Raw genomic sequence first — 17,134 nt, forward strand, 5'->3', positions numbered from 1 at the left:
CACTGCCTAACCCCCTACACTGCCCGAGCACCACTGCACTGCCCTAAACCCTGAAACACCACCGCTGCACGACCCCTATACTGCCCGAACACCACTGCACTGCCCTAAACTACTACCCCAGCACGACCCCCTTCACTACACAAACACCAATGCACTACCCTAAACCCTAAAACACTACTCCCAGCATGACCCTCTACACTGCCCGAACACCACTGCACTGCCCTAAACCCTAAAACACTACCCCCAGCACGACCCCATACACTGCCCGAACACCACGGCACTGCCATAAACCGTAAAACACCACCCCCTTCACGACGCCCTACTCGGCCAAACACCACTCCACTGCTCTAAGCCCTAAAACACCACACCCAGCACGACCCCCTACACTGTCCGAACACCACTGCACTGCCCTAAAATCTAAAACACTACCCCCAGCACAACCCCCTACACTGCAGAACACCACAGCACTGCCCTAAACCCTAAAACACTACCCACAGCACGACCCCCTCCCCTACCCGAACACCACTGCACTGCCCTAAATCTTAAAACACTACCCCCAGCACGACTCCCTACACTACCCAAACACCACTGCTCTGCCGTAAACCCTAAAACTGTACCCCCAGCCCAACCCCCTACACTACACAAACACCACTGAACTACCCTAAACCCTAAAACAGTATCCCCAGCACGACCCCCTACACTACCCAAACACCACTGCACTACCATAAACCCTAAAACACTACCCCCTGCACGACCCCCTACACTACCCAAAGACCACTGCACTACCCTAAACCCTAAAACACGACCCCCTACACTAGACAAACACCGCTGCACTACCCTAAACCCTAAAACACTAACCCAGCATGACCCACTACACTACACAAACACCACTGCACTACCCTAAACCCTAAAACACTACCCCATACACTGCTGAACACCGCTGCACTTCCCTAAACCCTAAAACCCCACCACCAGCACGACCCCCTACACTGCCCGAACACCACTGCACTGTCCTAAACCCTAAAATACCACCCCCGGCACGACCCCCTACACTGACCGAACACCACAGCACTGCCCTAAACCCTAAAACACTACCCGAGCACGACCCCCTACACTACCCGAACACCACTGCACTGCCCTAAACCCTAAAACACTACCCCCAGCACGACCCCCTACACTACGCAAACACCACTGCTCTGCCGTAAACCCTAAAACAGTACCCCCAGCACGACCCCCTAAACTACACAAACACCACTGCGCTGCCCTAAACCCCAAAACACTATCCCCAGCCCGACCCCCTTCACTACGCAAACACCAACGCACTAACCTAAACCCTAAAACACTTCCACCAGCCCAACACCCTACACTACCCAAACACCACTGCACTACCCTAAACCCTAAAACACTACCCCCAGCACGACCCCCTACACTACCCAAACACCACTGCACTACCCTAAACCCTAAAACACTACCCCCAGCATGACCCCCTACGCTACACAAATACCACTGCGCTATCCTAAACCCTAAAACACTACCCCCTGCACTGCACAAACACCGCTGTACTACCCTAAGTCCTAAAACACTACCCCCAGCACGACCTCCTACACTACCCAAAGACCACTGCACTACCCTAAACCCTAAAACACTACCCCCTACACTGCACAAACACCACTACACTACCCTAAACCCTAAAACACCACCCCCAGCACGACCCGCTACACTAACCAAACACCACTGCACTACCATAAACCCTAAAACACTACCACCCACACAATCCCCTACACTACCCAAAGACCACGGCACAACCCTAAACCCTAAAACACGACCCCCTACATTACACAAACACCGATGCACTACCCTAAACCCTAAGACACTACCCCCAGCATGACCCCGTACACTATACAAACACCACTGCACTACTCTAAACCCTAAAACACTACCCCCTACACTACCCAAACAACACTGCACTACCCTAAACTCTAAAACACTATCCCCAGCACGACCCCCTACACTACCCAAACACCACTGCACTACCCTAAACCCTAAAACACTACCCCCAGCAGTGCCACCTATATTACCCAAACACCACTCCACTACCCTAAACCCTAAAACACTATACCCAGGAGTACCCCCTACACTACCCAAACACCATTGCACTACCCTAAACCCTAAAACACTACACCCAGCAGTACCCCCTACACTACCCAAAAACACTGCACTCCCCTAAACACTAGACCACTACCCCAGCACGACCCCCTACACTACACAAACACCACTGCAATACCCTAAACCCTAAGACACTACCCCCAGCACGACCCCCTACACTACCCAAACACCACTTTACTACCCTAAACCCTAAAGCACTCCCCCAGCATGACTCCCTACACTACCCAAAAACCACTGCACTACCCTAAACCCAAAATCTATCCCCAGCAAGACCCCCTACACTACCCAAACACCACTGCACTACCGTAAACCCAAAATCTACGCCCAGCACGACCCCTACACTACCCAAACACCACTGCACTACCCTAAACCCTAAATCTTCCCTCAGCATGACCCCCTACACTACCCTAACACAACTGCACTACCCTAAACCCTAAAACACTACCCCCAGCACGACCCCCTACACTACCCAAACACCACTGCACTACCATAAACCCTAAAACACTACCCTGCACGACCCCCTACACTACCCAAACACCACTGCACTACCATAAACCCTAAAACACTAACCTGCACGACCCCCTACACTACCCAAAGACCACTGCACTACCCTAAACCCTAAAACACGACCCCCTACACTACACAAACGCCGCTGCACTACCTTAAACCCTAAAACACTACCCCCAGCACGACCCCGTACACTACACAAACACCACTGCAGTACCCTAAACCCTAAAACACTACACCCAGCACGACCCCCTACACTACCCAAAACACCACTGTACTAGCCTAAACCCTAAAACACTATCCCAAGCAGTACCCCCTACACTACCCAAACACCATTGCACTACCCTAATCCCTAAAACACTACCCCGAGCAGTACCCTCTCCACTACCCAAAAAAACACTGCACTCCCCTAAACCCTAATCTACTACCCCAGCACGACCCCCTACACTACAGATACACCACTGCACTACCCTAAACCCTAAGACACTACCTCCAGCACAACCCACTACACTACCCAAACACCACTGCACTACCCTAAACGTTAAAGCACTCCCCTCAGCACAACTCCCTACATTACCCAAACATTACTGCACTACCCTAAACCCCCAAACTACCCCCAGCACGACCCCTACACTACCCAAACACCACTGCACTACCCTAAACCCTAAAACACTACCCCCTGCACAGCACAAACACCACTGCACTACCCTAAACCCTAAAACACCACCCCCAGTGCGACCCCCTACACTACCCAAACACCACTGCACTACCCTAAACCCTAAAACACTAACCCCCAGCACGACCCCCTACACTACCCAAACAACACTGCGCAACCCTAAACCCTAAACCCTAAAACAATACCCTCAACACGACCCCCTACACTACCCAAACACCACTGCACTACCATAAACCCTAAAACACTACCATCCGCACAATCCCCTACACTACCCAAAGACCAATGCACTACCCTAATCCCTAAAACACGATCCCCTACAATACACAAACACCGCTGCACTACCCTAAACCCTAAGACACTACCCCCAGCATGACCCTGTACACTACACAAACACCACTGCACTACTCTAAACCCTAAAACACTACCTCCTACACTACCCAAACACCACTTCACTACCCTAAACCCTAAAACACTACCCCCTGCAGTACCCCCTACAATACCTAAAAACACTGCACTCCCCTAAACACTAAACCACTACCCCAGCACGACCCCCTACACTACACAAACACCACTGCACTACCCTAAACCCTAAGACATTACCCCCAGCACGACCCCCTACACTACCCAAACACCACTGCACTACCCTAAACCCTAAAGCACTCCCCCATCACAACTCCCTACACTACCGAAACACCACTGCACTACCCTAAACCCAAAATCTATCCGCAGCAAGACCCCTACACTACCCAAACACCACTGCACTACCCTAAACCCAAAATCTACCCCCAGCACGACCCCCTACACTACCCAAACACCACTGCACTACCCTAAACCCTCAAACACTATCCCCAGCATGACCCCCTACACTACCCAAACACCACTGCACTACCATAAACCCTAAAACACTACCCCGCACGACCCCCTACACTACCCAAAGAGCACTGCACTACCCTAAACCCTAAAACACGACCCCCTACACTACACAAACACTGCTGCACTACCCAAACCCTAAAACACTACCCCCAGCACGACCCCGTACACTACACAAACACCACTACACTACCCTAAACCCTAAAACACTACCCCCTACACTGCACAAACACCACTGCACTACCCTAAACCCTAAAACACTACCCCCAGCACGACCCCTACACTACCCAAAACACCACTGTACTAGCCTAAACCCTAAAACACTATCCCAAGCAGTACCCCCTAAACTACCCAAACACCATTGCACTACCCTAAACCCTAAAACACTACCCAGCAGTACCCCCTAAACTACCCAAAAAACACTGCACTCCCCTAAACCCTAAACCACTACCCCAGCACGACCCCCTACACTACACATACACCACTGCACTACCCTAAACCCTAAGACACTACCTCCAGCACAACCCCCTACACTACCCAAACACCACTGCACTACCCTAAACGCTAAAGCACTCCCCCAGCACAACTCCCTACATTACCCAAACACCACTGCACTACCCTAAACCCAAAATCTACCCCCAGCACGACCCCTACACTACCCAAACACCACTGCACTACCCTAAACCCAAAACACTACCCCCAGCCTGACCCCCTTCACTACGCAAACACCAACGCACTAACCTAAACCCTAAAACACTTCCACCAGCCCAACACCCTACACTACCCAAACACCACTGCACTACCCTAAACCCTAAAACACTACCCCCAGCATGACCCTCTACACTACCCAAACACCACTGCACTACCCTAAACCCTAAAACACTACCCCCAGCACGACCCCCTACACTACACAAACACCACTGCGCTATCCTAAACCCTAAAACACTGCCCCCTACACTGCACAAACACCGCTGCACTACCCTAAGTCCTAAAACACTACCCCCAGCACGACCCCCTACACTACACAAAAACCACTGCACTACCCTAAACCCTAAAACACTACCCCCTACCCTGCACAAACACCACTGCACTACCCTAAACCCTAAAACACCACCCCCAGCACGACCCGCTACACTAACCAAACATCACTGCACTACCATAAACCCTAAAACACGACCCCCTACACTACATAAACACCGCTGCACTACCCTAAACCCTAAGACATTACCCCCAGCATGACCCCGTACACTATACAAACACCACTGCACTACTCTAAACCCTAAAACACTACCCCCTACACTACCCAAACAACACTGCACTACCCTAAACTCTAAAACACTATCCCCAGCATGACCCCCTACACTACCCAAACACCACTGCACTACCCTAAACCCTAAAACACTACCCCTAGCAGTGCCACCTATACTACCCAAACACCACTGCACTACCCTAAACCCTAAAACACTACACCCAGGAGTACCCCCTACACTACCCAAACACCATTGCACTACCCTAAACGCTAAAACACTAACCCCAGCAGTACCCCCTACACTACCCAAAAACACTGCACTCCCCTAAACACTAGACCACTACCCCAGCACAACCCCCTACACTACACAAACACCACTGCAATACCCTAAACCCTAAGACACTACCCCCAGCACGACCCCCTACACTACCCAAACACCACTGCACTACCCTAAACCCTAAAACACTCCCCCAGCACGACTCCCTACACTACCCAAACACCACTGCACTACCCTAAACCCAAAACATATCCCCAGCAAGACCCCCTACACTACCCAAACACCACTGCACTACCCTAAACCCAAAATCTACCCCCAGCATGACCCCCTACACTACCCAAACACCACTGCACTACCCTAAACCCTAAATCTTCCATCAGCATGACCCCCTACACTACCCTAACACAACTGCACTACCCTAAACCCTAAAACACAACCCCCAGCATGACCCCCTACACTTCCCAAACACCGCTGCACTGCTCTAAAACCTGAAACACCACCCACTGCCTAACCCCCTACACTGCCCGAGCACCACTGCAGTGCCCTAAACCCTGAAACACCACCGCTGCACGACCCCTATACTGCCCGAACACCACTGCACTGCCCTAAACCACTACCCCAGCACGACCCCCTTCACTACACAAACACCAATGCACTACCCTAAACCCTAAAACACTACTCCCAGCATGACCCCCTACACTACCCGAACACCACTGCACTACCCTAAACCCTAAAACACTACCCCAGCATGACCCTCTACACTGCCCGAACACCACTGCACTGCCCTAAACCCTAAAACACTACCCCCAGCACGACCCCATACACTGCCCGAACACCACGGCACTGCCATAAACCGTAAAACACCACCCCCTTCACGACGCCCTACTCGGCCAAACACCACTCCACTGCTCTAATCCCTAAAACACCACACCCAGCACGACCCTCTACACTGCCCGAACACCACTGCACTGCCCTAAAACCTAAAACACTACCCCCAGCACAACCCCCTACACTGCAGAACACCACAGCACTGCCCTAAACCCTAAACCACTACCCACAGCACGACCCCCTCCCCTACCCGAACACCACTGCACTGCCCTAAATCTTAAAACACTACCCCCAGCACGACTCCCTACACTACCCAAACACCACTGCTCTGCCGTAAACCCTAAAACTGTACCCCCAGCCCAACACCCTACACTAAACAAACACCACTGAACTACCCTAAACCCTAAAACAGTATCCCCAGCACGACCCCCTACACTACCCAAACACCACTGCACTACCATAAACCCTAAAACACTACCCCCTGCACGACCCCCTACACTACCCAAAGACCACTGCACTACCCTAAACCCTAAAACACGACCCCTACACTAGACAAACACCGCTGCACTACCCTAAACCCTAAAACACTAACCCAGCATGACCCACTACACTACACAAACACCACTGCACTACCCTAAACCCTAAAACACTACCCCATACACTGCTGAACACCGCTGCACTTCCCTAAACCCTAAAACCCCACCCCCAGCACGACCCCCTACACTGCCCGAACACCACTGCACTGTCCTAAACCCTAAAATACCACCCCCGGCACGACCCCCAACACTGACCGAACACCACAGCACTGCCCTAAACCCTAAAACACTACCCGAGCACGACCCCCTACACTACCCGAACACCACTGCACTGCCCTAAACCCTAAAACACTACCCCCAGCACGACCCCCTACACTACGCAAACACCACTGCTCTGCCGTAAACCCTAAAACAGTACCCCCAGCACGACCCCCTACACTAAACAAACACCACTGCGCTGCCCTAAACCCCAAAACACTATCCCCAGCCCGACCCCCTTCACTACGCAAACACCAACGCCCTAACCTAAACCCTAAAACACTTCCACCAGCCCAACGCCCTACACTACCCAAACACCACTGCACTACCCTAAACCCTAAAACACTACCCCCAGCACGACCCCCTACACTACCCAAACACCACTGCACTACCCTAAACCCTAAAACACTACCCCCAGCATGACCCCCTACACTACACAAACACCACTGCGCTATCCTAAACCCTAAAACACTACCCCTGCACTGCACAAACACCGCTGTACTACCCTAAGTCCTAAAACACTACCCCCAGCACGACCCCCTACACTACCCAAAGACCACTGCACTACCCTAAACCCTAAAACACTACCCCCTACACTGCACAAACACCACTACACTACCCTAATTCCTAAAACACCACCCCAGCACGACCCGCTACACTAACCAAACACCACTGCACTACCATAAACCCTAAAACACTACCACCCACACAATCCCCTACACTACCCAAAGACCACGGCACAACCCTAAACCCTAAAACACGACCCCCTAAATTACACAAACACCGATGCACTACCCTAAACCCTAAGACACTACCCCCAGCATGACCCCGTACACTATACAAACACCACTGCACTACTCTAAACCCTAAAACACTACCCCCTACACTACCCAAACAACACTGCACTACCCTAAACTCTAAAACACTATCCCCAGCACGACCCCCTACACTACCCAAACACCACTGCACTACCCTTAACCCTAAAACACTACCCCCAGCAGTGCCACCTATATTACCCAAACACCACTCCACTACCCTAAACCCTAAAACACTACACCCAGGAGTACCCCCTACACTACCCAAACACCATTGCACTACCCTAAACCCTAAAACACTACACCCAGCAGTACCCCCTACACTACCCAAAAACACTGCACTCCCCTAAACACTAGACCACTACCCCAGCACGACCCCCTACACTACACAAACACCACTGCAATACCCTAAACCCTAAGACACTACCCCCAGCACGAACCCCTACACTACCCAAACACCACTGCACTAGCCTAAACCCTAAAGCACTCCCCCAGCACGACTCCCTACACTACCCAAAAACCACTGCACTACCCTAAACCCAAAATCTACCCCCAGCACGACCCCCTACACTACCCAAACACCACTGCACTACCCTAAACCCTAAATCTTCCCTCAGCATGACCCCCTACACTACCCTAACACAACTGCACTACCCTAAACCCTAAAACACTACCCCCAGCATGACCCCCTACACTACCCAAACACCACTGCACTACCATAAACCCTAAAACACTACCCTGCACGACCCCCTACACTACCCAAACACCTCTGCACTACCATAAACCCTAATACACTACCCTGCACGACCCCCTACACTACCCAAAGACCACTGCATTACCCTAAACCCTAAAACACGACCCCCTACACTACACAAACGCCGCTGCACTACCTTAAACCCTAAAACACTACCCCCAGCACGACCCCGTACACTACACAAACACCACTGCAGTACCCTAAACCCTAAAACACTACACCCAGCACGACCCCCTACACTACCCAAAACACCACTGTACTAGCCTAAACCCTAAAACACTATCCCAAACAGTACCCCCTACACTACCCAAACACCATTGCACTACCCTAAACCCTAAAACACTACCCCGAGCAGTACCCTCTCCACTACCCAAAAAAACACTGCACTCTCCTAAACCCTAAACCACTACCCCAGCACGACCCCCTACACTACAGATACACCACTGCACTACCCTAAACCCTAAGACACTACCTCCAGCACAACCCACTACACTACCCAAACACCACTGCACTACCCTAAACGCTAAAGCACTCCCCTCAGCACAACTCCCTACATTACCCAAACACTACTGCACTACCCTAAACCCAAAAACTACCCCCAGCACGACCCCTACACTACCCAAACATCCCTGCACTACCCTAAACCCTAAAACACTACCCCCTGCACTGCACAAACACCACTGCACTACCCTAAACCCTAAAACACCACCCCCAGCGCGACCCCATACACTACCCAAACACCACTGCACTACCCTAAACCCTAAAACACTAACCCCCAGCACGACCCCCTACACTACCCAAACAACACTGCGCTACCCTAAACCCTAAAACAATACCCTCAGCACGACCCCCTACACTACCCAAACACCACTGCACTACCATAAACCCTAAAACACTACCATCCGCACAATCCCCTACACTACCCAAAGACCAATGCACTACCCTAATCCCTAAAACACGATCCCCTACAATACACAAACACCGCTGCACTACCCTAAACCCTAAGACACTACCCCCAGCATGACCCTGTACACTACACAAACACCGCTGCACTACCCTAAACCCTAAAACACTACCCCCAGCAGTACCCCCTACAATACCCAAAAACACTGCACTCCCCTAAACACTAAACCACTACCCCAGCACGACCCCCTACACTACACAAACACCACTGCACTACCCTAAACCCTAAGACATTACCTCCAGCACGACCCCCTACACTACCCAAACACCACTGCACTACCCTAAACCCTAAAGCACTCCCCCATCACGACTCCCTACACTACCGAAACACCACTGCACTACCCTAAACCCAAAATCTATCCGCAGCAAGACCCCCTACACTACCCAAACACCACTGCACTACCCTAAACCCAAAATCTACCCCCAGCATGGCCCCCTACACTACCCAAACACCACTGCACTACCCTAAACCCTCAAACACTATCCCCAGAATGACCCCCTACACTACCCAAACACCACTGCACTACCATAAACCCTAAAACACTACCCCGCACGACCCCCTACACTACCCAAAGAGCACTGCACTACCCTAAACCCTAAAACACGACCCCCTACACTACACAAACACTGCTGCACTACCCTAAACCCTAAAACACTACCCCCAGCACGACCCCGTACACTACACAAACACCACTGCACTACCTTAAACCCTAAAACACTACCCCCTACACTGCACAAACACCACTGCACTACCCTAAACCCTAAAACACTACCCCCAGCACGACCCCTACACTACCCAAAACACCACTGTACTAGCCTAAACCCTAAAACACTATCCCAAGCAGTACCCCCTAAACTACCCAAACACCATTGCACTACCCTAAACCCTAAAACACTACCCAGCAGTACCCCCTACACTACCCAAAAAACACTGCACTCCCCTAAACCCTAAACCACTACCCCAGCACGACCCCCTATACTACACATACACCACTGCACTACCCTAAACCCTAAGACACTACCTCCAGCACAACCCCCTACACTACCCAAACACCACTGCACTACCCTAAACGCTAAAGCACTCCCCCAGCACAACTCCCTACATTACCCAAACACCACTGCACTACCCTAAGCCCAAAATCTACCCCCAGCACGACCCCTACACTACCCAAACACCACTGCACTACCCTAAACCCAAAACACTACCCTCAGCCCGACCCCCTTCACTACGCAAACACCAACGCACTAACCTAAACCCTAAAACACTTCCACCAGCCCAACACCCTACACTACCCAAACACCACTGCACTACCCTAAACCCTAAAACACTACCCCCAGCATGACCCTCTACACTACCCAAACACCACTGCACTACCCTAAACCCTAAAACACTACCCCCTACACTGCACAAACACCGCTGCACTACCCTAAGTCCTAAAACACTACCCCCAGCACGACCCCTACACTACACAAACACCACTGCACTACCCTAAACCCTAAAACACTACCCCCTCCCCTGCACAAACACCACTGCACTACCCTAAACCGTAAAACACCACCCCCAGCACGACCCGCTACACTAACCAAACACCACTGCACTACCATAAACCCTAAAACACTACTACCCGCACAATCCCCTACACTACCCAAAGACCACGGCACTACCCTAAACCCTAAAACACGACCCCCTACACTACACAAACACCGCTGCACTACCCTAAACCCTAAGACACTACCCCCAGCATGACACCGTACACTATACAAACACCACTGCACTACTCTAAACCCTAAAACACTACCCCCTACACTACCCAAACAACACTGCACTACCCTAAACTCTAAAACACTATCCCCAGCATGACCCCCTACACTACCCAAACACCACTGCACTACCCTAAACCCTAGAAACACTACCCCTAGCAGTGCCACCTATACTACCCAAACACCACCGCACTACCCTAAACCCTAAAAAACTACACCCAGGAGTACCCCCTACACTACCCAAACACCATTGCACTACCCTAAACGCTAAAACACTAACCCCAGCAGTACCCCCTACACTACCCAAAAACACTGCACTCCCCTAAACACTAGACCACTACCCCAGCACGACCCCCTACACTACACAAACACCACTGCAATACCCTAAACCCTAAAGCACTCCCCCAGCACGACTCCCTACACTACCCAAACACCACTGCACTACCCTAAACCCAAAATCTATCCCCAGCAAGACCCCCTACACTACCCAAACACCACTGCACTACCCTAAACCCAAAATCTACCCCCAGCATGACCCCCTACACTACCCAAACACCACTGCACTACCCTAAACCCTAAATCTTCCCTCAGTATGACCCCCTACACTACCCTAACACAACTGCACTACCCTAAACCCTAAAACACTACCCCCAGCATGACCCCCTACACTACCCAAACACCACTGCACTACCCTAAACCCTAAAACACTACCCCCAGCACGACCCCCTACACTACACAAACACCACTGCACTACCCTAAACCCTAAGACATTACCCCCAGCATGACCCCCTACACTACCCAAACACCACTGCACTACCCTAAACCCTAAAGCACTCCCCCATCACGACTCCCTACACTACCGAAACACCACTGCACTACCCTAAACCCAAAATCTATCCGCAGCAAGACCCCCTACACTACCCAAACACCACTGCACTACCCTAAACCCAAAATCTACCCCCAGCACGACCCCTACACTACCCAAACACCACTGCACTACCCTAAACCCTCAAACACTATCCCCAGCATGACCCCCTACACTACCCAAACACCACTGCACTACCATAAACCCTAAAACACTACCCCGCACGACCCCCTACACTACCCAAAGAGCACTGCACTACCCTAAACCCTAAAACACGACCCCCTACACTACACAAACACTGCTGCACTACCCTAAACCCTAAAACACTACCCCCAGCACGACCCTGTACACTACACAAACACCACTGCACTACCCTAAACCCTAAAACACTACCCCCTACACTGCACAAACACCTCTGCACTACCGTAAACCCTAAAACACTACCCCCAGCATGACCCCCTACACTACCCAAAACACCACTGTACTAGCCTAAACCCTAAAACACTTTCCCAAGCAGTACCACCTAAACTACCCAAACACCATTGCACTACCCTAAACCCTAAAACACTACCCAGCAGTACCCTCTACACTACCCATAAAACACTGCACTCCCCTAAACCCTAAACCACTACCCCAGCACGACCCCCTACACTACACATACACCACTGCACTACCCTAAACCCTAAGACACTACCTCCAGCACAACCCCTACACTACCCAAACACCACTGCACTACCCTAAACGCTAAAGCACTCCCCCAGCACAACTCCCTACATTACCCAAACACCACTGCACTCGCCTAAACCCAAAATCTACCCCCAGCACGACCCCTACACTACCCAAACACCACTGCACTACCCTAAACTCAAAACACTACCCCCAGCATGACCCCTTTCACTACGCAAACACCAACGCACTAACCTAAACCCTAAAACACTTCCACCAGCCCAACACCCTACACTACCCAAACACGACTGCACTACCCTAAACCCTAAAACACTACCCCCAGCATGACCCTCTACACTACCCAAACACCACTGCACTACCCTAAACCCTAAAACACTACCCCCAGCACGACCCCCTACACTACACAAACACCACTGCGCTATCCTAAACCCTAAAACACTACCCCCTATACTGCACAAACACCGCTGCACTACCCTAAGTCCTAAAACACTACCCCCAGCACGACCCCCTACACTACACAAACACCACTGCACTACCCTAAACCCTAAAACACTACCCCCTACCCTGCACAAACACCACTGCACTACCCTAAACCCTAAAACACCACCCCCAGCACGACCCGCTACACTAACCAAACACCACTGCACTACCATAAACCCGAAAACACTACTACCCGCACAATCCCCTACACTACCCAAAGACCACGGCACTACCCTAAACCCTAAAACACGACCCCCTACACTACACAAACACCGCTGCACTACCCTAAACCCTAAGACACTACCCCCAGCATGACCCCGTACACTATACAAACACCACTGCACTACTCTAAACCCTAAAACACTACCCCCTACACTACCCAAACAACACTGCACTACCCTAAACTCTAAAACACTATCCCCAGCACGACCCCCTACACTACCCAAACACCACTGCACTACCCTAAACCCTAAAACACTACCCCAAGCAGTGCCACCTATACTACCCAAACACCACTGCACTACCCTAAACGCTAAAACACTAACCCCAGCAGTACCCCCTACACTACCCAAAAACACTGCGCTCCCCTAAACACTAGACCACTATCCCAGAACGACCCCCTACACTACACAAACACCACTGCAATACTCTAAACCCTAAGACACTACCCCCAGCACGACCCCCTACACTACCCAAACACCACTGCACTACCCTAAACCCTAAAGCACTCCCCCAGCACGACTCCCTACACTACCCAAACACGACTGCACTACCCTAAACCCTAAAACACTACCCCCAGCATGACCCTCTACACTACCCAAACACCACTGCACTACCCTAAACCCTAAAACACTACCCCCAGCACGACCCCCTACACTACACAAACACCACTGCGCTATCCTAAACCCTAAAACACTACCCCCTACACTGCACAAACACCGCTGCACTACCCTAAGTCCTAAAACACTACCCCCAGCACGACCCCCTACACTACACAAACACCACTGCACTACCCTAAACCCTAAAACACTACCCCCTCCCCTGCACAAACACCACTGCACTACCCTAAACCCTAAAACACCACCCCCAGCACGACCCGCTACACTAACCAAACACCACTGCACTATAATAAACCCTAAAACACTACTACCCGCACAATCCCCTACACTACCCAAAGACCACGGCACTACCCTAAACCCTAAAACACGACCCCCTACACTACACAAACACCGCTGCACTACCCTAAACCCTAAAACACTACCCCCTACCCTGCACAAACACCACTGCACTACCCTAAACCCTAAAACACCACCCCCAGCACGACCCGCTACACTAACCAAACACCACTGCACTACCATAAACCCTAAAACACTACTACCCGCACAATCCCCTACACTACCCAAAGACCATGGCACTACCCTAAACCCTAAAACACGACCCCCTACACTACACAAACACCGCTGCACTACCCTAAACCCTGAAACACTACCCCCAGCATGACCCGTACACTACACAAACACTACTGCACTACCCTAAACCCTAAAACACTACCCCCTACACTGCACAAACACCACTGCACTACCCTAAACCCTAAAACACTACCCCCAGCACGACCCCCTACATTACCCAAACACCACTGCACTACCCTAAACCCTAAAACACGACCCCCAGCACAGCCACCTATACTACCCAAACACCACTGCACTACCCTAAACCCTAAAACACTACCCCGAGGAGTACCCCCTGTACTATCCAAACACCATTGCACTACCCTAAACCCTAAAACACTACCCCCTACACTGCACAAACACCACTGCACTACACTAAACCCTAAAACACCACCCCAAGCACGACCCCTACACTACCTAAACACCACTGCACTACCTTAAATGCTAAAACACTAACCCCCTGCACGACCCCCTACACTACCCAAACACCACTGCACTACCCTAAACCCTAAAACATACCCCCAGCATGACCCCCTGCACTACCCAAACACCACTGCACTACCCTAAACCCAAAATCTACCCTCAGCACTTCCCCCTACACTAACCAAACACAACTGCACTACCCTAAACCCTAAAACACTACCCCCATCACAACCCCCTACACTACCCAAACACCACTGCACTACCATAAATCCTAAAACACTACCCCCGCACAACCCCCTACACTACCAAAAACCCACAGCACTACAATAAACCCTAAAACACGACCCTCTACACTACACAAACACAGCTGCACTACCCTAAGCCCTAAAACACTACCCCCAGCATGACCCGTACACTACACAAACACCACTGCACTACCCTAAACCCAAAAACACCAACCCCAGCACGACCCCTACACTACCTAAACACCACTGCACTACCTTAAACCCTAAAACATTAACCCCCAGCACGACCCCCTACACTACCCAAACACCACTGCACTACCCTAAACCCTAAAACATACCCCCAGCATGACCTCCTACACTACCCAAACACTACTGCACTACCCTAAACCCAAAATATAAACTCAGCGCTTCCCCCTACACTAACCAAACACAACTGCACTACCCTAAACCCTAAAACACTACCCCCATCACAACCCCCTACACTACCCAAACACCACTGCACTACCATAAATCCTAAAACACTACCCCCGCACAACCCCCTACACTACCAAAAACCCACAGCACTACAATAAACCCTAAAACACGACCCTCTACACTACACAAACACAGCTGCACTACCCTAAGCCCTAAAACACTACACCCAGCACGACACGTACACTACACAAACACCACTGCACTACCCTAAACCCTAAAACACTACCCCCTACACTGCACAAACACCACTGCACTACCCTAAACCCTCAAACACTACCCCCAGGAGTACCCCCTATACTACCCAAACACAATTGCACTACCCTAAACCCTAAAACACTACCACAGCAGTAACCCCTACACTACCCAAAAAACACTGCACTCCCCTTAACACTAAACCATTTCCCCAGGACGACCCCCTACACTACACAAACACCACTGCACTACCCTAAACCCTAAGACACTACCCCCAGCACGACCCCCTACACTACCCAAACACCACTGCACTACCCTAAACCCTAACGCACTCCCCCAGCATGACTCCCTACACTACCCAAACACCACTGTACTACCCTAAACCCAAAATCTACCCCCAGCAAGACCCCCTACACTACCCAAACACCAATGCACTACTCTAAACCCAAAATCTACCCCCAGCACGACCCCCTACACTACCCAAACACCACTGCACTACCCGAAACCGAAAATCTACCCTCAGCACTCCCCCTACACTAACCAAACACAACTGCATTACCCTAAACCCTAAAACACTACCCACAGCACGACCCCCTACACTACCCAAACACCACTGCACTACCCTAAACCCTAAAACACGACCCCCTACACTACCCAAAA

The sequence above is a fragment of the Triturus cristatus genome, chromosome 1_1, assembly GCF_964204655.1.
Source record: "Triturus cristatus chromosome 1_1, aTriCri1.1, whole genome shotgun sequence".
Classification (NCBI taxonomy): domain Eukaryota; kingdom Metazoa; phylum Chordata; class Amphibia; order Caudata; family Salamandridae; genus Triturus; species Triturus cristatus.